Here is a 25715-nt window from a genome sequence, read left to right on the forward strand (position 1 = left end):
GGACTGCTTATCTTGCGAGTTCTGTCCCTTTCAAGCTAGACCCTTGAACACAAGGTACATGAAATGGACAGCTTAAGAGCAGCAGTTGAGCAGGTTGCACACAAGATAGTCCCTGTTGCTGACAGGCAGAGCATTCCCTAAAGAATCATGATCATTCAGAGGAGAAACAGGAAAGGCAGTGGTCGCCACGAGCAGGACGCGGCTTGCAGAAACCCAGTCTTAGAAGTGATAAGCAGGACAATCATGGCCTGGTTTCCTAAAAAAGGCGCTAATTAGATGGCTATACACCTTCCAGCTTTATAATATGAACAACCAGGTCTCAAGCTGTGTCCTGACACTCTCTAAATTAAAGTTACACCTCAGTATTGGGGGAGGGGGTGGGGGGGGGGAGTTCCACTTGGAAATTACCTGATATGCAAATGATCTGTCACCTTGTTGAGATTTCCTTAAGTAACTGAAGCCAAAATGCTGAGGAAGTACGTACATTTCTTGGAGGAGAAAACCAGGAGAAACCTGCAACCCCCGCAGTGCGGGGTGGGTGGAGTCAGTCTCCCTCACATTAATAGGCAGAGTGATGTGGGTGGAGTCAGTCTCCCTCACATTAAGAGGCAGAGTGATGTGGGTGGAGTCAGTCTCCCTCACATTAAGAGGCAGAGTGGGGTGGGTATAGTCAGTCTCCCTCACATTAAGAGGCAGAGTGGGGTGGGTGGAGTCAGTCTCCCCCACATTAAAAGGCAGAGTGGTGTGGGTGGAGTCAGTCTCCCTCACATTAAGAGGCAGAGTGGTGTGGGTGGAGTCAGTCTCCCCCACATTAAGAGGCAGAGTGGTGTGGGTGGAGTCAGTCTCCCTCACATTAAGAGGCAGAGTGGTGTGGGTGGAGTCAGTCTCCCTCACATTAAGAGGCAGAGTGGTGTGGGTGGAGTCAGTCTCCCTCACATTAAGAGGCAGAGTGGTGTGGGTGGAGTCAGTCTCCCTCACATTAAGAGGCAGTGCGGGGTGGGTGGAGTCAGTCTCCCTCACATTAAGAGGCAGAGTGGTGTGGGTGGAGTCAGTCTCCCTCACATTAAGAGGCAGTGCGGGGTGGGTGGAGTCAGTCTCCCTCACATTAAGAGGCAGAGTGGTGTGGGTATAGTCAGTCTCCCTCACATTAAGAGGCAGAGTGGTGTGGGTATAGTCAGTCTCCCTCACATTAAGAGGCAGAGTGGTGTGGGTATAGTCAGTCTCCCTCACATTAAGAGGCAGAGTGGTGTGGGTATAGTCAGTCTCCCTCACATTAAGAGGCAGAGTGGTGTGGGTATAGTCAGTCTCCCTCACATTAAGAGGCAGAGTGGGGTGGGTATAGTCAGTCTCCCTCACATTAAGAGGCAGAGTGGGGTGGGTGGAGTCAGTCTCCCCCACATTAAAAGGCAGAGTGGTGTGGGTGGAGTCAGTCTCCCTCACATTAAGAGGCAGAGTGGTGTGGGTGGAGTCAGTCTCCCCCACATTAAGAGGCAGAGTGGTGTGGGTGGAGTCAGTCTCCCTCACATTAAGAGGCAGAGTGGTGTGGGTGGAGTCAGTCTCCCTCACATTAAGAGGCAGAGTGGTGTGGGTGGAGTCAGTCTCCCTCACATTAAGAGGCAGAGTGGTGTGGGTGGAGTCAGTCTCCCTCACATTAAGAGGCAGTGCGGGGTGGGTGGAGTCAGTCTCCCTCACATTAAGAGGCAGAGTGGTGTGGGTGGAGTCAGTCTCCCTCACATTAAGAGGCAGAGTGGTGTGGGTGGAGTCAGTCTCCCTCACATTAAGAGGCAGAGTGGTGTGGGTATAGTCAGTCTCCCTCACATTAAGAGGCAGAGTGGTGTGGGTGGAGTCAGTCTCCCTCACATTAAGAGGCAGAGTGGTGTGGGTGGAGTCAGTCTCCCTCACATTAAGAGGCAGAGTGGTGTAGGTATAGTCAGTCTCCCTCACATTAATAGGCAGAGTGGTGTGGGTGGAGTCAGTCTCCCTCTCATTAAGAGGCAGAGTGGTGTGGGTGGAGTCAGTCTCCCTCACATTAAGAGGCAGAGTGGTGTGGGTGGAGTCAGTCTCCCTCACATTAAGAGGCAGAGTGGTGTGGGTATAGTCAGTCTCCCTCACATTAAGAGGCAGAATGGTGTGGGTGGAGTCAGTCTCCCTCACATTAAGAGGCAGAGTGGTGTGGGTGGAGTCAGTCTCCCTCACATTAATAGGCAGAGTGGTGTGGGTATAGTCAGTCTCCCTCACATTAAGAGGCAGAGTGGTGTGGGTGGAGTCAGTCTCCCTCACATTAAGAGGCAGAGTGGTGTGGGTATAGTCAGTCTCCCTCACATTAAGAGGCAGAGTGGTGTGGGTGGAGTCAGTCTCCCTCACATTAAGAGGCAGAGTGGTGTGGGTGGAGTCAGTCTCCCTCACATTAAGAGGCAGAGTGGTGTGGGTGGAGTCAGTCTCCCTCACATTAAGAGGCAGAGTGGTGTGGGTATAGTCAGTCTCCCTCACATTAAGAGGCAGAATGGTGTGGGTGGAGTCAGTCTCCCTCACATTAAGAGGCAGAGTGGTGTGGGTGGAGTCAGTCTCCCTCACATTAATAGGCAGAGTGGTGTGGGTATAGTCAGTCTCCCTCACATTAAGAGGCAGAGTGGTGTGGGTGGAGTCAGTCTCCCTCACATTAAGAGGCAGAGTGGTGTGGGTGGAGTCAGTCTCCCTCACATTAAGAGGCAGAGTGGTGTGGGTATAGTCAGTCTCCCTCACATTAAGAGGCAGAGTGGTGTGGGTGGAGTCAGTCTCCCTCACATTAAGAGGCAGAGTGGTGTGGGTGGAGTCAGTCTCCCTCACATTAAGAGGCAGAGTGGTGTAGGTATAGTCAGTCTCCCTCACATTAATAGGCAGAGTGGTGTGGGTGGAGTCAGTCTCCCTCTCATTAAGAGGCAGAGTGGTGTGGGTGGAGTCAGTCTCCCTCACATTAAGAGGCAGAGTGGTGTGGGTGGAGTCAGTCTCCCTCACATTAAGAGGCAGAGTGGTGTGGGTATAGTCAGTCTCCCTCACATTAAGAGGCAGAATGGTGTGGGTGGAGTCAGTCTCCCTCACATTAAGAGGCAGAGTGGTGTGAGTGGAGTCAGTCTCCCTCACATTAATAGGCAGAGTGGTGTGGGTATAGTCAGTCTCCCTCACATTAAGAGGCAGAGTGGTGTGGGTGGAGTCAGTCTCCCTCACATTAAGAGGCAGAGTGGTGTGGGTGGAGTCAGTCTCCCTCACATTAAGAGGCAGAGTGGTGTGGGTATAGTCAGTCTCCCTCACATTAAGAGGCAGAGTGGTGTGGGTGGAGTCAGTCTCCCTCACATTAAGAGGCAGAGTGGTGTGGGTATAGTCAGTCTCCCTCACATTAAGAGGCAGAGTGGTGTGAGTGGTATCAGTCTCCCTCACATTAAGAGGCAGAGTGGTGTGGGTGGAGTCAGTCTCCCTCACATTAAGAGGCAGAGTGGTGTGGGTATAGTCAGTCTCCCTCACATTAAGAGGCAGAGTGGTGTGGGTGGAGTCAGTCTCCCTCACATTAAGAGGCAGAGTGGTGTGGGTATAGTCAGTCTCCCTCACATTAAGAGGCAGAGTGGTGTGGGTGGAGTCAGTCTCCCTCACATTGAGAGGTACAAGGTTATGGGGGTAGTCTTGCTGTTACTGTATTTGTGGTAAGCTTTCCGCTGACACAGGCCTGAAAGAGAAACCAAATTACTTTTTTGTTTCTCTTCAGGCAGAGCCTGCACAGACCCTGCGGAGAGTATGCGAGGGTCCCCTCCGAGACAGGTTCATCAGCAGAGCACTACTCATCTGAGACAGGTGTGTAACGCAGGCCCCTGAGATGCAGGACGTCCCAACACTTCAGGGGGTCTCAAACCTTTGGGGGACCTTTAACCTCAAAGCCAATGAATATCTGTGAGATATGGCAGACTCAGGGGACCCTCATCACATTGTGCGGGGGGGGGGGGCATCATTTATAGTTACACCACTCAAGCCAGCGCAAGGTTTGGGGATGGACTGAGAGGGAAGCTTGATGTGGCAAGCTGAGAAGCAAGTGGGCTACAAAGTTCTTCATCAGTTGAAGGCGTTGAAGTAGATAGGCTGGGAGTCCGACAAACGGCTGCTTGCACAATCGAGCTGGGCTCAAGCCAACTCTTGAATGATGGAATAATGGGCCGATTGAGGGATGAACTGAAGTATTTTCTTTAACATCTTGTGATAACAAAACCATAAAGAAAAACCTTTCTCGATTTGTAGTACAAAAGGAAGTGTCTCGTTAGTTATGCCCCCTTCATTTCTGACAGTCCTCTACTGTTGGTCGCAGGGGGAGGCCCATGGTCTCCATGGACCTGCTGGATGCTGATCACATGGAATCTCAAGACAGATGCTGATATAAAGTAAGATGGAATCAAGAGTCAGATGTTGACTTGTAGAGTCTTGAGTCAGACACTGATATATAAAAAGCAAAATGGAGAAATGGTTCAGATGTTGATATATTATGGGGTCTTGAGTCAAATGTTGATATATGAAAAGAATGGAGTCTTGTGACATAAAAAGTTAAATGGAGTCTGGACGAGTCTGATATATAAAAACTAAAGTTATCTGAGGTCAGATATTGACATATTATGGAGTCTTGAGTCAGATGCTGATAAAAAAAATAAGCTGGAGTCTTGAGTCAGATGCTGACGTATAAAAAGTAAGACGGAACCTAGAGGCAGATGCTGATGTAAAGTAAGATGGGGTCTGGAGACAGCTGTTGGCATATTATGGAGTCTTGCTTCATAAACCGATGTATAAAAAGTATGAGGGTGTCTTCTGACATAAAAAGTGAAATGCAGTTGTGAATCATATTCTGACATAGAAAGAGTAGGATCGAGTCTTGAGTCAGATGCTGACATGTTATTGAGTCTTGAGTCAGAAGCTGACATGTTGCGGAGTCTTGAGTCAGATGTTGACATATTATCGAGTCTTGAGTCAGATGCTGACATGTTGTGGAGTCTTGAGTCAGATGTTGACATATTATGTCTGACCCGCATGATGGACATGACTGATGTACATGACCTCACAACCTTCTACAATTCCTCGTTACTCGAAATCCTGGACTCTACAGCGCCCCTCAAGGAAAAAAACGTCTCCTCTAAGATTTCCAAACCTTGGTTCAACGAGGGCCTGAACTCGGAGTGTAGACATCTAAGAGTTGCACAGCATTTATGGAAATCGGCTCCTACCACTGATAACGTTGAGCACCTTAGAAAGCTAAGGAATTCTTACAATAGGAAGATTCTTAAGGCAAAGGCAGACTTTTTCAGAACTCAGCTGAATCAAGCTATAAACCGACCAAAAAAACTCTTTGAAATCGTCAAGCATCAATCATGCAATACAACTAACTCTAGGGAATTAAACGTCCTGGCCACACCTACCTGTGACGTGCTTGCCAATTTCTTCCACGAAAAGACTAAGACCATCGAGCTTGACATACATTCCAGGATGGCGCTACCGCAAACTATGCTCCAAGATTCTAACTGTGGCGATCTATTCAAAGTTCATTTTAATAATCCAGGGGAAGTCACTAAAAACAATGCCTCATGGCACACCTTTTCGCCAATCTCTCAACAAAGTATCGACAACACTCTTCAAGCAATCAACCCTTCCAATCATTTCTCTGACCCCCTGCCTCCTGCCCTGTTCAAAACTTTAAAAACATCGATCCTACCACTATGGGCTAAAATTGTAAATTGTAAATTCTTCCCAGAGTCAAGGTGTCATTCCAGACTGCCTTAAAATAGGGCAGGTCACACCCATTCTAAAGAAAGCAGATGCCACTCCATCTGATCTAAATAACTACCGTCCTATAACCAACATCCCCACTCTGGCGAAACATTTGGAGAAATGTGTACAAATTCAACTATGCAACCACATTGAGCATTACAGCTTCTTAGACAGTCACCAATCGGGCTTCCGCCAAGGACACAGCACAGAATCTGCTCTCACACATATTATGGATGACATACTAAAAATGCTTGACCACAATGAATCATGGCTATTGATCCTTTTTGATCTGTCCTCCGCCTTCAATACGGTCAAGCATGACAACCTTCTGTCCCTATTGGAACGAAGGATCGGACTCTCGGGCACAGTGTTACAATGGTTCCCCTCCTTCTTGAGTGACAGAACTCAAAGAATCAAGATGAAGAATTCACTCTCGTAGCCCTCTATGGTCACCCTTGGTGTTCTTCAGGGATCTGCCCTATCACCCATTCTTTTCAACCTCCTAATGAAGTCTTTGGCGAACGCTCTGAAATCAGCGAACATCCTATATCACGGGGATGACACCCAGCTGTATCTGAAAATCACCTCGCCAGAAGACTTCATTGCCCTCAACACTACTCTACTGAACACGCAAAGCTGGCTCAAAAACAACCACCTCATGCTGAAAACTAAAAAAACGGAATTCCTTCTCATCTCGCCACCGAGCCACACACCAAAGCTAGACCTACGGTTAAAACACCTAACCTCCTTTGCTTGTGTACCCCTCATCACTGACTCAGCAAAATCACTTGAAATCACTATAGACAAACATCTGAATATGCAGTCGCACATCTCTATCGCCACCAAGGGAGCTAATCACGAGTTGATTATATTAAGGAAACTCAAGCCCTTCCTCCCTCAGGCTGATCTAAAAATGGCAGTACAAGCACTAGTGTTACCAAGATTAGACTACGGAAGCACCACCCTCTGTGGTCTCCCTAAATACAAGCTGGCTCCGCTGAGAGCAGCACTGAATGCTGCGGCTAGACTGGTATCAGGAACAAAAAGAAATAGTCACATCTCTCCAACCTTGAAAGCGCTGAATTGGTTATCTTACGAGGCAAGAATATACCTTAAAGTGGCCTGCATGACACACAAAGCAATTCACAACAATACACCCAGCTACCTGGCTCTAAAGTTAGAAAGGTCTGGAGGCTGTAGACAACTGCGAAGTGCGCGTACTTTCCTTCTGAAACCTCAATCCTTCCACAAGAAGAGAACTGGTTGTAGAGCTTTCTCAGGGATTGCACCTAAGATTTTGAACTCCTTACCTCCAGTAGTGCGTGGAATCACTTCCCTTATCGCCTTCAAAAAAGAAGTAAAAATACTTCTAATGAACAAATACATGCCTTAACTTTCAACTCTAGGATGTCATCGAGTCATCTTTATGATCCGAATGCCATTACCTATCTCAGGTGGAATGGACGAGACTATTTTTTTGTAAGACTACTATCACAGCTCATACTGCTCAATAACTGCATGTAATGTAACGCTTAGCCGGCTCTGGGTCACCCTCGGTTTTTCTTTACACTTTATATCTATTGTGAATCGATTGAGGTCTTAATATGTATGTTTGCTAGAACAATCACCTAATGTTCACTAACTGTCTATTGTACAACGTCCTGCAGTTTCTCGGTCCTCTATGTTTGTTATTCATATATTTTATAATTCTTATGTACGAAGGGACACTTTTGAGTGTGTGTATACCTCCTCATCCATTTATGTTCTTATACTGTAAAGCGCTCTGATACCCTCGTGGGTCACGTTCGCGCTATATAAAATTTTATAAGTAAATAAAAAAATAAAAAACATAAAAATTATGGAGTCTTGTGTCAGATGCTGACTTGTTGTGGAGTCTTGAGTCAGACGTTGACATATTATGGAGTCTTGAGTCAGATGCTGACATGTTGCGGAGTCTTGAGTCAGAAGTTGACATATTATGGAGTCTTGAGTCAGATGCTGACATATTATGGAGTCTTGAGTCAGATGCTGACATGTTGCGGAGTCTTGAGTGAGCACACATATATAAAAAATAAGATGGAGTTTTCAGTCAGACGATGACATTACATGGGGTCTTGAGTCAGATACTGATATATACAAAGTAAGATGGAGTCTTGAGTCAGATGCTTGTATATTATGAAGTCTTGAGTCAGATACTGATATCCAAACAGTAAGATGGTGTCTTGAGCCCGGGGTGTGCAAAATTTGGGTAATTTACTTTGGTGTAATTATGCAGAACTACAGCAAAATTAGGTAAAATTCCGTGTAATTACGCAAAATGCAAATCCGTTATTTTACGCTATGTTTTAGAGCAAAATGCATCCCCGCATCAACTTTTGGAAGGAGGATGCATTTAAACAAGAGCGTGGCGAAGAACATTGGTTGTTCTTGTGCATTTGCAGTACATTGTTCCCACAAATTGTGGTAAACTTTAACTGTGAATAACGCAAACTGATGCCAAAAGGCTTGAAGGTGGAATTTCGTGTAACATGCATAATGCAAAATTTGCAAATTATGTGGCGTAATTTAAATTTTGCCCAGGCCTAGTGCTTATTAGATGTCACCATAATATTGAGTATTGAGTCAGATGCTGATATATGAAGTGTAAGATGGAGTCTTGTGAAATGTTAAAAGTAAAATGAACTCTTGAATCAGATGATGGCATATAGAAATCAAGATGGAGTATTAAGTCAAATGCTGATGTATAAAACATAAGATGGAGTCTTGAGTCAGATGCTTATGCATAAGAAGCAATATATTGTCTTGAGTCAGATGTTGATATATAAAAAAGTAAAATGGACTCTTGAGTCAGATGTTGATATACTGTAGAGTCTTGAGTTAGATGGTGAAGTAAAGTAAGATGGAGTCTTGAGTCAGACATTGATGTACTGTGGAGTCTTGAGTTAGATGGTGATGTAAAGTAAGATGGAGTCTTGAGGCAGATGATGACGTATAACATGTAAGATGGAGTCTTGAGTTAGACGTTGATATACTGTGGAGTCTTGAGTCAGATGTTGATGTACTGTGGAGTCTTGAGTTAGATAGTGATGTAAAGTAAGTTGGAGTCTTGAGGCAGTTGATGACGTATAAAATGTAAGATGGAGTCTCGAGTTCAACGTTGATATACTGTAGAGTCTTGAGTTAGATGGTGATGTAAAGTAAGATCGAGTTTTTATTCAGACGTTGATGTACTGTGGAGTCTTGAGTTAGATGGTGATGTAAAGTTAGATGGAGTCTTGAGGCAGATGATGACGTATAAAATGTAAGATGGAGTCTAGAGTTCGATGTTGATATACTGTAGAGTCTTGAGTTAGATGGTGATGTAAAGTAAGATGGAGTCTTGAGTCAGACGTTGATGTACTGTGGAGCCTTGAGTTAGAGGGCGATGTAAAGTAAGATGGAGTCTTGAGGCAGATGATGACGTATCAAATGGAAGATGGAGTCTAGAGTTCAATGTTGATATACTGTAGAGTCTTGAGTTAGATGGTGATGTAAAGTAGGATGGAGTCTTGAGGCAGATGATGGCGTATAAAATGTAAGATGGAGTCTAGAGTTAGACGTTGATTTACTGTGGAGTCTTGAGTTAGATGGTGATATAAAGTAAGATGGAGTCTAGAGTTCGACGTTGATATACTGTAGAGTCTTGAGTTAGATGGTGATGTAAAGTAAGATCGAGTTTTTAGTCAGACGTTGATGTACTGTGGAGTCTTGAGTTAGATGGTGATGTAAAGTGAGATGGAGTCTTGAGGCAGATGATGACGTATAAAATGTAAGATGGAGTCTAGAGTTCAACGTTGATATACTGTAGAGTCTTGAGTTAGATGGTGATGTAAAGTAAGATGGAGTCTTGAGTCAGACGTTGATGTACTGTGGAGCCTTGAGTTAGAGGGCGATGTAAAGTAAGATGGAGTCTTGAGGCAGATGATGATGTATCAAATGGAAGATGGAGTCTAGAGTTCGATGTTGATATACTGTAGAGTTTTGAGTTAGATGGTGATGTAAAGTAAGATGGAGTCTTGAGGCAGATGATGACGTATAAAATGTAAGATGGAGTCTAGAGTTAGACGTTGATTTACTGTGGAGTCTTGAGTTAGATGGTGATATAAAGTAAGATGGAGTCTTGAGTCAGACGTTAAAGTATAATAACTAAGACATAGTCTTGAGTCAGATGTTGATATATTATGGAGTCTTGAGTTAGATGGTGATATATAAAAGTAAGAGGAAGTCTTGAGTCAGATGCTCACATGTCCAGGGTTGGAAAAAAGTTGAAGTCTTGACTCAACAGCATGTATGATCCCCTTCCAGTATATCTGAAAATAGCTCACTTCTAACAAGCACAAAACCCGAGCCTGTCAATCATGTTTTCTCATTGGCTCTCTGTAAAGCAAGGGGCAGAACTGAACCCCCTCTATGTGTGGCACAACCAGACCCATGGGCAGATGCTTCCCTCACCAAGCAGATGACACTTTAGGGCCGATTCCGATCTCGGTTGGAAGGGCACCGAATCGGGTTTGGCTGTAGCGGATCCGATTCTGATGCTTCTTTTCCGACCGATCCGTACACGGGTACGGACGACGAAGTACGATGCGAAGATGCGCGAATTCTCCGACCGACTCGTTCCCGGCTCCAACCCGATCCGTCCGACTCGGTCGCACGCATACCGATGCGCGCAATGGAGACAATACTCGACCAAACGAGTACAATGCTAGAATCCGACAGCTCGACCGAGTCGGAGCATCCGGCTCGCAAAAGCTCCCGGAGTTGGACTTCGGGGGTCCTCGTTGGACCCCCGACACCCGTAGCTGTACGACTTGCACACAGGGGGAGACCCATGGGTCTCCCCCACACAGGCATGTACAGCGCGGATGGCACCGACACGTACCCACTGTAGGGGGCGCACTTGTTCGAGACGTACCCATTCAGTCAATGGGAGCGCATGTATGCGTCGTAGAACTGGCTCCCATTGACTTTTATGGAAGTCCGACCGAACCGAGTCCGACAGCCTACGTGCGCATCATACTCGCTCGGTCGGACTGTAGGGGTCCGGCTCCGACTCGTTCGGAGTGCTTTCCGACCCAGATCGGAATCGGCACCTTTGTGTCCTTTTCAAACAAACAGGGTGGGAGCACTCTGCCTCAATTCCAGGAGCGGCTGGTAACATATAAAAGTGGTGAGGCGAGCAAAGTGCCCCTCTGCATCCCACAACACATATACATTAAAAAAGAATAGATTTAAAAACACTTGTATGCATTAAAATGAAATTTAAAAATAAATAAATCCACTTACCTGTACTGCATCCTCTGTGACTTCGCAGTCCGTGGCTCTGACGAGCTCCAGTGGAAACAGAAACGTACCTAACCAATGCAGACGCTGCTCTCATGCTGTATGAGAGCAGCACCTGGATTGGATGGCGCGTCCTGGCTGGATGCTCCTTTAGGCCCTGTGGGCCTGTGCATGGTCTCCACCAAGCTGTCGCAGACAGCTTGATGGAGACCTGCAAAGAGTGCATGTTACTTTGGAAAGCTCAAGGCAGCCAGCCAAACTGACTTGCGCACTTTGCAGTGTCTGGTCAGCGGTTCACCAGTCCTCCAAACAACAGAGGACATGCCCCTCTGTTACCCCATCGGCTCCTGGGCAGGCTGACGGCCGTGTGTGCTTTGCGAATAAAAAAATGGGAATTAAAACATTTTAATATTCACATTTTTTTAGTATGGCTGGCAGCGGGCAGATGGGGCGACGCTCCCCCGCCCTCATGAAGAAATCGCCGCTGCTCATTTCGACCCAATGCATCATGGTAAATGCAGTGCATGATGACACTTACTTCAGGGACAGTCTATATTTTTTATCCTTGTTGGTGCAGTCAGTGCTGTGTATTGCTAGACACATGTTTCAGGATAGTTGGACTCCTCCAGTAGAGAGTAACACATCGTTTTTGGGGTGCTGGAAAAGCTGCCAAAAGACCTCCTGTCCTTGGATTTTAGACCCAATTCTACATCGCCAAAAAGCAAAACCATACACCCCTGAGTGCCATATTATGTTGCGTCACAAGCGAGTATTAGATAAGGGAGTGCCCTCACACGTGACATGGGGCTATTTGGGGGTAATGACATTGCCAACTGCTCTGGCCTTGGGGCTAACCAGCTCTAAAAACACACTCTTAGGTCTCAAGCCTGCGGATGCTCCACCCACAGCCCCTCCCCCAGGAAAGAGACTTTGGGAAAGATCCGAAAGGGATGAAAACACTTTGGGCAGCAGAACGACTCACCTCTTGTCCTTTTTAGGTCTCGCCTGGCGTTAGCAGCGCATGCTCTGCACTCGCCATTGATTTTTGCGTCATGGATTTTGCAAAACCCAGTGTTATGATTACACGGGAGGCAATCATTATACTGAGGGTTGCCACCCTGTCCGCTTTTGGCCCCTCCCACCGGGATTGGATCTTTTACTTCTGGTTTGTTGTTTTTACTTAGATTTCCCTGTTGTGCGCTTTAACTAACTTTAGTGTTTGTGCTTTGTTTAAAAAACGAGCTTTCACTTTCATTTTTTTTTTTCTATTAGGCCCCGCCCACCAGGATTGGATCTTTTACTTGTGACAGGAGACAGTGTCTCCTAATTATCCGCTAAGCACTTTTTTTTGGTATTACCGCGTTTATCTTCAACAAAGTCTGATGCGCCTTACATTTCTCTGGCGCGGCTTGTCTTTTAAAGAGGTTATACTGTCATGAACCTAGCACACTCCTGAGGCGGAAGCCGGGAGATCTACGATCCTGTTTTTAAAATTGAATTGTCACAAATAATCTTTGTATTTTAACATTGCACTGTCTCCTGGCACAATTTGGACTTCAGTGTTTAAACCCCTCACTCACCTCACAGCGGATCTAACGCTGTTTGTAGGATCGAACGAGGACACAAACAAGATCGCCATTGCCGGCGAGGCGCAAGGCCACGCCCACTCCGAGGCCACGCCCCCGCCCTCTTTCTCCCCCTCAAATAATGTGCAACCACCGTACGTGCAGCGGGCGGGCGCAGCGGGCACGCCTAAGGCAAGCCCGTCTTCGCCCGTCCTCGCCAAGTCATCGCCTCTCGCCAGCCACCCTGCCCAACAAATACGGACGGCTCATCACTATGACAAAGATCATCTCCTTTCCCTCAACCCAGGCCAACGCTGTTACAAGCTAGAGAGCTGCATTGGTCAGACTGCTCTTCAGTGCAACTCCTGTAACTTATACATCCCTGAGCCACAACTTATCCGACACAAAGCCATTAGAAGGAACCAGACCTCGCTCATTATTTCCCAGCTAAATGTCCGGTCCCTGGTCAAACACCATGCGGAGGTGAAAACTCTACTGGTAGACGAAAACCCAGACATCATGTTCTTAAGTGAAACCTGGCTCAAGGACGAACTGACTAGCATTCCTAACCTAACGTTACCGGAGGGGTTCTCTATGACCTCCATTAACAGAGACTCTAGAGGAGGTGGCATTGCCGCCATTTATAGAACAGCTTACTCTTGCTCTTTCTTAAAGGAAAACATTACGGGATGTGAATGTGCCCGTTTTAAAATCACCATTAGCCCTCACTTTTCCCTATCTGGCCTTTTTATCTATAGACCCCCTGGACCTTCCTCCAAATTCATTGAGGAGCTCCTAGAGTCAGCTCATGCGTTGGTCGCTAGCTCCACTAATTTTACGATCTTAGGGGATTTAAACCTTCATTTTGATACCATTTCGGATCCAATCATCAGCAACCTCCTGGCTGACCTAACAGCCTTGCAACTCACCCCCCTTATACAATCTTCTACCCACTCTGCCGGGCACCTACTTGACCCGGTCTTTACCAATATCCTGGGAGCTAATGCGGATCCACCTAAACCCATGGGTTGGACTGACCACTTCCTCGTCACAGTCGCGACCTCGGTCGCCACCCAACCCAACAGGGCGACACCTACTTCTTGCCTCAAAAGACCCTGGCACAAACTCCAGAATTTGGACCTTCTGGCCAGATTAGGAGAACTTAACTTTGAAATCACAAACAACGTTAATGCGTCATATGCCGCTTTCCAAGCATGGATTACCAAAGGACTTGATACTCTCATACCGGCCAAATGGACTAGAGGACGTACTACCCCATCTAATCCATGGTATGACGAGAACTTAAAAACATTGAGAAAAAAATGCAAAAGAGCGGAACGCCAATGGAGGAAAGAATACAAGGACGAGGACAAAAACTCTTATCTGACCTCACTCAAAATATATCACAAAGCTATACGCACTGCCCGCGCTTCCTTCTATGCCAAGGAAATTGACTCCAGTTCCAACCCCACTAAAACAATCTTTAAATTAGTTCAAAAGCTACAAACTCGGGGCAACCCTGCCTCGATTATTTCCTCCACCCAACAGTGCGAAGACCTCGCCATGTTCTTTACTGATAAGGTGAGGAAAATTTACAATTCCTTCTCACCAAACCCCTCCAACTACACCAGCCCTCCTAACTGCCCCTTCAAGGGACCCAGGCTCACCCATCTGCCAGCTATCTCTCACGAGGACCTAGCTAAATTTTGCAGAAGGGTGAAATCTGGCGCCCCCTCAGATCCCATGAGACCAGCTTATTTTTTAGGAGCCCTAGACTTTTTTCTCCCCTCGCTGGCCACACTTCTCAATCTTTCCTTTTCATCGGCTACAGTACCCACCTGTTGGAAACAAGCATGGGTAAATCCTATTATCAAGAAACCCACCCTAGACCCCACTAAACCGGAGAACTATAGGCCGTATCACTGCTCCCCTGGGTATCCAAACTGGCAGAGACCCACGCTAATACAGTACTCATGAACCACCTAGCAGAAAATAACATCTTAGACCCCTCCCAACACGGGTTTAGGCCTGGGCACAGTACGGAGTCTGCCCTTCTTTCCACCACCGAACACCTCCGGAAGATTATGGACTCCGGTCAGAGTGCTGCGCTGATACTACTTGATCTCAGCGCAGCCTTTGACACGGTTTCCCATAATATCCTTCTAAGCCGTCTGGAAAGTATTGGAATCCAGGAACTGGCACTTGAGAGGTTCCGATCGTTCCTTACGGGCAGGTCCTTCCGTGTGTCAGCCCCCCCATTTATTTCCCAACCTCAGACTATAGGCCAGGGAGTCCCGCAGGGCTCTTCCCTCAGTCCATCCCTTTTTAATCTGTACATGCAGCCCCTTGCGGCAGTGGCCAGGGAATGGGGTCTCACGCTGGTGTCGTACGCCGACGACACACAGCTGGTAATCACCCTGACGGAGGTGCCCCCCACTTCCGCCACAAGATTTAGGGATGGACTGGCGGCAGTCGCCAACTGGATGACTGCAAACTGTTTACAACTGAATGCAGGGAAAACCGAGGTGCTACTCCTAGGCAAGAACCCCAGCTGCTGGAACGACTACTGGTGGCCCCCCCTGTTGGGCCCAACCCCCCCTCCCAAATCTTTGGTCAAAAACTTGGGTGTATGGCTCGACTCCGCACTGAACTATCAGACTCATACAAAAAAAGTAGCGGCTACCTGCATCGGGTTGCTGAGAAGCCTCAATCCTATTCTAGGCTTCTTTGACCACAAAACACGGCAGCTCATTGTCCAATCCACTATCCTGGCTAGATTAGACTACGCAAGTGTCCTACTCCTGGGCGCCAATAAAGCCGAGACAATCAGGTTCCAGCTAATACAGAACGCTGCGGCCAGAGCAATAGTAGGCCTCCCTAGAAGGTGTTCTGCTAGAGCCACCATACACAGACTTCACTGGCTTCCTGTGGAAGCCCGCATCCAATTTAAAGCCCTGACCACGGCTTTTAAAATCCTGAAAATGGATGGCCCCGAACTCCTCCGCCCGCTTTTAACACTGTACACCCCCCAACGCCATTTGCGTTCTACGGGGCAGCACTTAGTAGTGGTTCCCCGCACGAAATTCTGCCGCATAGGGGGCCGCTCCTTCAGACTGCTGGGAGCAAAACTTTGGAACTCCCTTCCCCTCCACATCCGTGGCCTCGACAATATGTCCGCTTTTCGCAAAGCAATCAAAACCCACCTCTTCCCACCCCTATAAACCTTTCTCCCTCCCCCACAGGTTATGCCATGGTTCCTAGCGCCGGGACGCCCCGTTGCTGGGGCAGCTGTCGCGCTCAACAAACCTATAACATAACAACATAACATGTGCTTTAACTAGCTTGGGCCATCTGTTTTTTTTTTAAAAAAGGATTTCACTGTTGTGTGCTTTAACTAACTTTAGTGTTCGTGCTTTTAAAAAAAAATTAGCTTTCCCTTTTATTCTTTTTTTCTGTCAGTGTTCCTAACTTGTTTTAACTTACTTTTTGTTCATGCTTTTTCACTCGCTGTATCTCTGTATGCTTAGCTCATTAACAGGCACTACACGCGTGCATGGCGGCTTCTCGTCCTATGCTGCACATGTGCAGAAAAACTCCTCAACAAGCCTCGCATCTGTACACTGCAGACTCTTGGACACTACAACCGACAGGGGCCGGACATGCTAGCAGGCACTGACGGGGAATGAGACAAAGCGCTGCATGCGTGCAGGACAGTTCCTCATCACACACTACACACCAGCCGGATGAAAACTCACTCGCTGTGCCTATGTGACAAGCTGCTCTCCATTTAACCATTCTGACACACACCATGCTTTTTGTGTAGGAAACACGTCACAAGTCTCCGTGGTATGGCTGACGGCTTAAGTTCTGCGTGGCCCTGGATCGTCTTCCATAAATTACGAGATCATGCGGTCTCCCAAATGCAATTTGATCATCGTTATACGATGATGGGAAGTGACCGCAGTGGCTGAGTGCTTATTACACCTACTATCTCACTGTGTTCTGATCTGAGAGCTAGGAGGCAGTGGCACGTCGGGGCTCTAAATGCAAAGAAGCTCAAGCTTGCAACTGGCGTCAGTGACCTGGTCCCCCCTACTGTACAGGATGTGGCCATTAGTCCGACACCACTGCTGACACACCACTGCTGACACACCACTGCTGACACGCCGCTGCTGACACCACTGCTGACACACCACTGCTGACACGCCGCTGCTGACACCACTGCTGGCACACCACTGCTGACACGCCGCTGCTGACACGCCGCTGCTGACACCACTGCTGAAACACCACTGCTGACACGCCACTGCTGACACCACTGCTGACACACCACTGCTGACACACAACTGCTGACATGCCGCTGCTGACACACCACTGCTGACACCCCACTGCTGACACACCGCTGCTACCCCACTGCTGACACCCCACTGCTGACACCCCGCTGCTGACACCCCGCTGCTGACACGCTGCTGCTGACACGTCGCTCCTGACACACCGCTGCTGATACACTGCTGCTGACATGCCGCTGCTGACACACCACTGCTGACACATCGCTGTTGATACACCACTGCTGACATGCCGCTGCTGACACACCACTGCTGACACCCCACTGCCCACACACCGCTGCTGACACCCCACTGCTGACGCCCCGCTGCTGACACCCCGCTGCTGACACGCTGCTGCTGACACGTCGCTCCTGACACACCGCTGCTGATACACTGCTGCTGACATGCCGCTGCTGACACACCACTGTTGCCACACCACTGCTGACACATTGCTGTTCAAACATCGCTGCTGACACACCACTGCTGACACATCACTGCTGACGCCGCTACTGACACACCACTGCTGATACATCACTGCTGACCCCTTCTGTGCACCCCACTGCCGACAAGCCACTGTTGTGCACCTCACTGCTGACACACCTCTGCTGTGCACTTCACTGCTGACACACCACTGCTGACACGCCACTGCTGAGACACCACTGCTGACACGCTACTGCTGTGTGCCTCACTGCTGACACACCACTGCTGTGCACTTCACTGCTGACACACCACTTCTGACACACCACTGCTGACACATCACTGCTGACACACCACTGCTGCTGACACACCACTGCTGACGACACACCACTGCTGACACACCACTGCTGACACACCACTGCTGACACACCACAGCTGTGCGCCCCAGTGATGAAGGCAGAATTGAATGCAGCCAAATTTGGAAGAGGTGGGCATGCACAGCACAGACCCACATCATCTGAAGGAGTCAGGGCAAGGAGGAGGGTGCAAGAAGCTACCAGCACAGCTACGATAGGAGGAACATTAGACAGGTGCATGAAAGACAAGGACGAAATCCATTGATCCCAAAGCGGAGTCACGCGGGCGGGGGATAAGAAGGTGGGTGCAACTAAAAGAAGTGGAGTAGGAGGCGGCAAGAGCTCTGATGTAAAGAAACAACTAGCTCCGTAGAGCAGATGGACGACAAGGGGTGCTACCGGGCGGACGAGGCTTTACAGAGCAGATTAAGGCTGCTCGGCCCTCACTAAGGATAGTCGCAGGTGCAGGTTGAAGTGATGTTTGGCAAGGATTGTAGGGGGAGAGGACATGGAAGAGTTACACGAATAGAACAAGCATTGAAAATGCAATAAGTCTCGCCTTTGATTAAGTTAAAGCCATTTGATTTGCTAATGGTATTGTATAGCAAAGCAAATGGCTTTAACTTAATGAAAGGCGAGACCTATTCCATTTTTAATGCTTTTTTTTTACTTTTGATAGTCTTTTTCCTCTTCTGTAACCACCCACCACTACCCTGGCAGCCTATGGGAACAGCGGCCTGAAGCAGCCACCAGCATTGTGAGCGCTGTGCAAAAACATGCAATAAAAATACACATGCATATTTCAGGGTGGGAGGGTGCAAATTCTCTCGCCTAGGAAATGCAATTATGCATTAACCTGGGCACCTTGGAAGAATGAACGCTCCTTGTTGCATTTTTATACATTAAATCTGTCCTGGCCCTCACTTATTCCATCTGCTTCTTTTAGGAAAAAGGGTGTAATTGCATTTTATAGAGTTCGGAAGAAGGCACCATTTGGATAAAAACATCGAAACAGACCCCTGCCTTCTGAGTTTTATTGGACTGCCCTTCACGTCTAAACATACGTACAAGGTGAAATAATCAGTAATTGGAAATGTCCTATCTGCAGAGGCCCAGCGAGGCCAGTTCTGCTAAACTGGGTTTAAAATTAGTTGCTAAAAAATAAATGCGGGTCGAGAGGTTTCACACCCTTTTACAGATAAATTAAATAGCATGTTTGCACAGGCAAGCCAAGAATGAAAACAGCGTAGTTGAGCATGCTTTCTGGTACTTACTTAGCATATATATTCCAATGTTATTTGTGGCAACATTATGTATAAATATAATGTTTATCTGTATACATTGCGGCACTGAGACAGCCTATTCAATACAGAAATCTAATTTACAGCTCGAATAATAACAATGTATTTTTAGGCCTGGCCTGGAAACACTTTCAGCTGACTGCCATCCTTTTGTGATGAAGAAATATAAGACATACTGTAATGCCATATACACACAGGATTTTTTGGCAGCCTTCTTCAGGTTAGCTCTGCTTGTCATTTACGTTTTGGATCGACCCACAGATTATCTCAGCTATACACATCTTGGAAGTTCCAAGGGCAGGTCGTTTGGGTACCAGCCCAACATCTGCGCCAGTGGACCCAGCCACTGACTTTGCCTCACAGCCGCATGGGTGGGCGGAATCTTTCATATGGCCCACGGGACTGGTGGAATTTGGCGACTCCGAACTACTCTTGTAATGCAGAGTTCCGGATGAATTTCGCCAAACGCTACGTGGTGGAAATCTTTCCCGCAGGCTCCATAAATGCGCGCACGAGCCACAAGTGGTCGCAGTGAGAGGGCCGCTTCTTGAGTAGATTTGCTGTCGCTCGAGTAGATTTTGTAATTGAAGCAGTGAAATCCACTTGAATGGCCGCACGCTCTTAAGCAACACATGGCGCGGCGCGCTCTGATTTTTCAGCGCTGCTCACGCCTGACATGCATATTTTCCACCTGTTGGTGGAACTCCATGGAACCTCACAGAGATTATATGTAACTCAGCATAATTCCACGAGTGAAACTCCGCGAGTTCCTCCCAACCCTCCTTACAGGTACTTAGGGGAGTATATCTCCTTCTTGAATGTGTTGATTACATACTAAACCCAGAGCAAATGCAAGTCCATGTGAGTATCTTTGCGTCTAGTGTTAACAAAGAGATTTGTGTAGGTGTGTGTAATAAGATAATAACATTACCACTGGACGAGTCGTAGGCAGCCATGATGCTATGCAGCCACCACACCCTGCACTGCTCCACACTTGAGTTGTGCTAGGAGTCAGATACAGGTGCCAAGTTAAAGGTATGCTGCATGAGGCTGACTTTAATTGCAAATACTTCCAACCGGCTATATCTTAGATCCCTACAACTCAATAACTATTACTCATTTGGTGGCATGTCAGTTATTGCACCTTTATCAGACTCAGTTTGGACTTTTATGATCCTTATTTCTTATTCTCGGTGTGGTTAGGTCTTGCTCTTGCAGCACATACATCTTCTCACAGGTACCGCATACATCTTCTCATAGGTACCACATACATCTTCTCACGGGTGCCCCATGCACTTGTTGTGAGTACAACGTGCATCTTCTCACAGGTACCACATACATCTCACAGGTGCAACATGCACTTGTTATGAGTACCACATGCATCTTCTCACAGGTAGCACATACATCTTCTCACAGGTGCCACATACATCTTCTCACGGGTGCCACATGCACTTGTTATGAGTACCACATGCACCTTCTCTCAGGTACAACATACATCTTCTCATAGGTACCACATGCATCTTCTTATGGGTACCACATGCATCTTCTCACAGGTATCACATACAACTTCTCACGGGTGCCACAAGCACTTGTTATGAGTACCACATGCACCTTCTCACAGGTATAACATACATCTTCTCACGTGTATGGCATACATCTTTTCATGGGTACCGCATACAACTTCTCACAGGTACGGCATGCAATTTCTCACGGGTACCGAATGCATCTTCTCACTGGTACTGCATGCATCTTCTCACTGGTACCACATACATCTTCTAATGGGTACCACATACATCTTCTCACTGGTACCACATACATCTTCTCACTGGTACCACATACATCTTCTCATGGGTACCACATGCATTGTGTCACGGGTACCACATGCATCTTCTCAGAGGTACCACATACATCTTCTCACAGGTACCACATGCATCTTCTCAAGGGTAACACATGCATCTTCTTATGGGTACCATATACATCTTCCGATGTGTACCACATGCATATTCTCACAGGTACCACATGCATCTTCTCACAGGTACCAAATACATCTTATCTTGGGTATCACATGCCACTTGCCACAGGTACCACATGTATCTTCTATTGGGTACCACATGCATCTTCTCAGAGGTAGCACATACATCTTCTCAGTGGTAGCACATACATCTTCTCAGAGGAACCACATACATCTTCTCACGGGTACCACATGCACCATCTCACGGGTACCACGTGCATCTTCTCAAAAGTACCACATACATCTTCTCATTGGTACCACATGAATCTTCTCAGAGTACCACATACATTGTCTCAGAGGTACCACATACATCTCACAGGTACCACATACATCTTCTCATATGCATCACATGCATCTTCTCATGAATTCCACTTGCATCTTCTCTTGGATACCACATGCATCTTCTCAGAGGTACCACATACATCTTCTCACAGGTACCACATACATCTTCTCATGGGTACCACTTGCATCTTCTCTTGGATACCACATGCAGCTTCTCAGAGGTACCACATACATCTTCTCACGGGCACCACATACATCTTCTCATGGGTACCACATGCATCTTCTCTTGAATACCACATGCATCTTCTCAGAGTACCACAGACATCTTTTCACAGGTACCGCATACATCTCCTCACAGGTACCACGTGCATCTTCTTACAAGCACCACATGCATCTTCTCATAGTTACCATGTACATCTTTTCATGAGTACCATGTGCATCTTCTCTGAGGTCCCACATGCATCTTCACACCGGTACCACATACATCTTCTCTGAGGTCCCACATGCATCTTCTCATGGGTACCACATGCATCTTCTCAAGGGTACCACATGTATCTTCTCATGGGTACCACATGCATCTTCTCACAAGTACCACATACATCTTCTCATAGGTACCACATACATTTTCTCACAGGTACCACATACATCTTCTCATGGGTACCATGTGCATCTTCTCTAAGGTCCTACATACATCTTCTCACAGGTACCACATACATCATCTCACAGGTACCACATACATCTTCTCATGGATACCATGTGCATCTTCTCTAAGGTCCCACATACATCTTCTCACAGGTACCACATACATCTTCTCACAGGTACCACAAGCATCTTCTCACAGGTACCACATGGGTCTTCTCGCAGCTACCACTTACATCTTCTCATGGTGCCACATTCATCTTCTTATGGGTACTACATGCATCTTCTCACAGGTACCACATACATCTTCTCATGGGTACCACTTACATCTTCTCACAGGTACCACATGCATCTTCTTACAAGTACCACATGCATCTTCTCATGGGTACCATGTACATCTTCTCATGGGTACCATGTGCATCTTCTCTGATGTCCCACATGCATCTTCTCACCAGTACCACGTACATCTTCTCTGAGGTTCCACATGCTTCTTCTCATGGGTACCACATGCATCTTCTCAAGGGTACCACATGCATCTTCTCATGGGTACCACATGCATCTTCTCACAGGTACCACATAATCTTCTCATATGTACCACATACATTTTCTCACAGGTACCATGTACATCTACTCATGGGTACCATGTGCATATTATCTAAGGTCCCACATACATCTTCTCACAGGTACCACATACATCTTCTCACAGGTACCACATGCGTCTTCTCGCAGCTACCACCTACATCTTCTCATGGTGCCACATTCATCTTCTCACAGGTACCACATGCATCTTCTCACAGGTACCACATGCATCTTCTCACAGGTACCACATGCATCTTCTCGCAGGTACCACATGCGTCTTCTCGCAGCTACAACCTACATCTTCTCATGGTGCCAAATTCATCTTCTCATGGATACCCCAAGCATCTTCTCACAGGTACCACATACATCTTCGGACAGGTACCACATGCATCTTCTCACAGGTACCACATACATCTTCTCACAGGTACCACATACATCATCTCACAGGTACCACATACATCTTCTTATGGGTACCATGTGCATCATCTCTAAGGTCCCACATACATCTTCTCAAAGGTACCATATACAACTTCTCACAAGTACCACATGCATCTTCTCGCAGGTACCACATGGGTCTTCTCGCAGCTACCACCTTCATCCTCTCATGGTGCCACATTCCTCTTCTCATGGGTACCACATACATCTTATCACAGGTACCACATACATCTTATCACAGGTACCACAAGCATCTTCTCACAAGTACCACATACCTCTTCTCACAGGTACCACGTACATCTTCTCAGAGGTACCACAAACATCCTCTCATAGGTGCCACATTCATCTTTTCACGGGTACCATGTGCATCTTCTCACAGGTACGACATACATCTTCTTATGGGTGCCACATTCATCTTCTCATGGGTATCACATGCATATTCTCACAGGTACCACATACATCTTCTCACAGGTACCACATGCATCTTCTCACAGGTACCACATGCATCCTTTCACAGGTACCACATGCATCCTGTCACAGGTACCACCTACATATTCTCACATGTACCACATGCATCTTCTCATGAGTACGACATGCATCTCTTCTTAGAGGTACAACATGCATCTTCTCACAGGTACCATATGCATCTACTCATGGATACCCTATGCACCTTCTCATGAGCACCACATGCATCTTCTCCCCGGTACCACATACATCTTCCCATGGGGACCACCTACACCTTCTCACAGGTACCACATGCATCTTCTCACAGGTACCACATTCATCATCTCATGGGTACCACATGCATCTTCTCACAAGTACCACATGCATCTTCTCACAGGAACCACATGCATCTTCTCATGGGTACCACATGCATCTTCTCACAGGTACCACATGCATCTTCTCACTGGTACCACATACATCTTCTCATAGGTACCTCATACATTTTCTCACAGGTACCACATACATCTTCTCATGGGTACCATGTGCATCTTCTCTAAGGTCCCACACACATCTTCTCACAGGTACCACATACATCTTCTCACAGGTACCACAAGCATCTTCTCACAGGTACCACGTAGGTCTTATCGCAGCTACCACTTACATCTTCTTGTGGTGCCACATTCATCTTCTCACGGGAACTACATGCATCTTCTCACAGGTACCACATACATCTTCTCACAGGTACCACATGCACCTTCTCACAGGTACCGCATACATCTTCGGACATGTACCACATGCATCTAATAACAGGTACCACATACATCTTCTCACAGGTACCACATACATAATCTCACAGGTACCACATAGATCTTCTCAAAGGTACTACATACAACTTCTCACAGGTACCACATGCATCTTCTCGCAGGTACCACATGGGTCTTCTCGCAGCTACCACCTACATCCTCTCATGGTGCCACATTCATCTTCTCACGGGTACCACATGCATCTTCACACAGGTACCACATACATCTTATCACAGGTACCACAAGCATCTTCTCACAAGTACCACATACCTCTCCTCACAGGTACCACGCACATCTTCTCATGGGTAAAACATACATCTTCTCATGGGTACCACGTGCATCTTCTCAGAGGTCCCATATACATCTTCTCACAGGTACCACATAAATATTCTCATGGGTACCACATGCATCTTCTCATGGGTACCACATGCATCATCTCATAGGTACCAAATGCATCTTCTCACGGGTACCACATACATCTTCTTACAGGTACCACATGCACATTCTCACAGGTACCACATGCATCTTCCCAGCGGTACCACATGCATCTTCTCAGAGGTACCACAAACATCCTCTCATAGGTGCCACATTCATCCTTTCACGGGTACCACATGCATCTTCTCACAGGTACCACATACATCTTCTCATGGGTGCCACATTCATCTTCTCATGGGTATCACATGCATCTTCTCACGGGTACCACATGCATCTTCTCACAGGTACCACATACATCTACTCACAGGTACCACATACATCTCACAGGTACCATATGAATCTTCTGAGAGATACCACATGCATCTTCTCACAGGTACCACATGCATCTTCTCACAGGAACCACATGCATCTTCTCATTGGTACCACATGCATCTTCTCACAGGTACCACATGCATCTTCTCACAGGTACCACATACATCTTCTCATGGGTACCATGTGCATCTTCTCTAAGGTCCCACACACATCTTCTCACAGGTACCACATACATCTTCTTACAGGTACCACAAGCATCTTCTCACAGGTACCATGTAGGTCTTATCGCAGCTACCACTTACATCTTCTTGTGGTGCCACATTCATCTTCTCACGGGAACTACATGCATCTTCTCACAGGTACCACATACATCTTCTCACAGGTACCAAATGCACCTTCTCACAGGTACCGCATACATCTTCGGACAGGTACCACATGCATCTAATAACAGGTACCACATACATCTTCTCACAGGTACCACATACATAATCTCACAGGTACCACATACATTTTCTCAAAGGTACTAGATACAACTTCTCACAGGTACCACATGCATCTTCTCGAAGGTACCACATGGGTCTTCTCGCAGCTACCACCTACATCCTCTCATGGTGCCACATTCATCTTCTCACGGGTACCAAATGCATCTTCACACAGGTACCACATACATCTTATCACAGGTACCACAAGCATCTTCTCGCAAGTACCACATACCTCTTC

Source organism: Triturus cristatus, chromosome 8 (assembly GCF_964204655.1).
Source record: "Triturus cristatus chromosome 8, aTriCri1.1, whole genome shotgun sequence".
NCBI classification, from domain to species: Eukaryota; Metazoa; Chordata; class Amphibia; order Caudata; family Salamandridae; genus Triturus; species Triturus cristatus.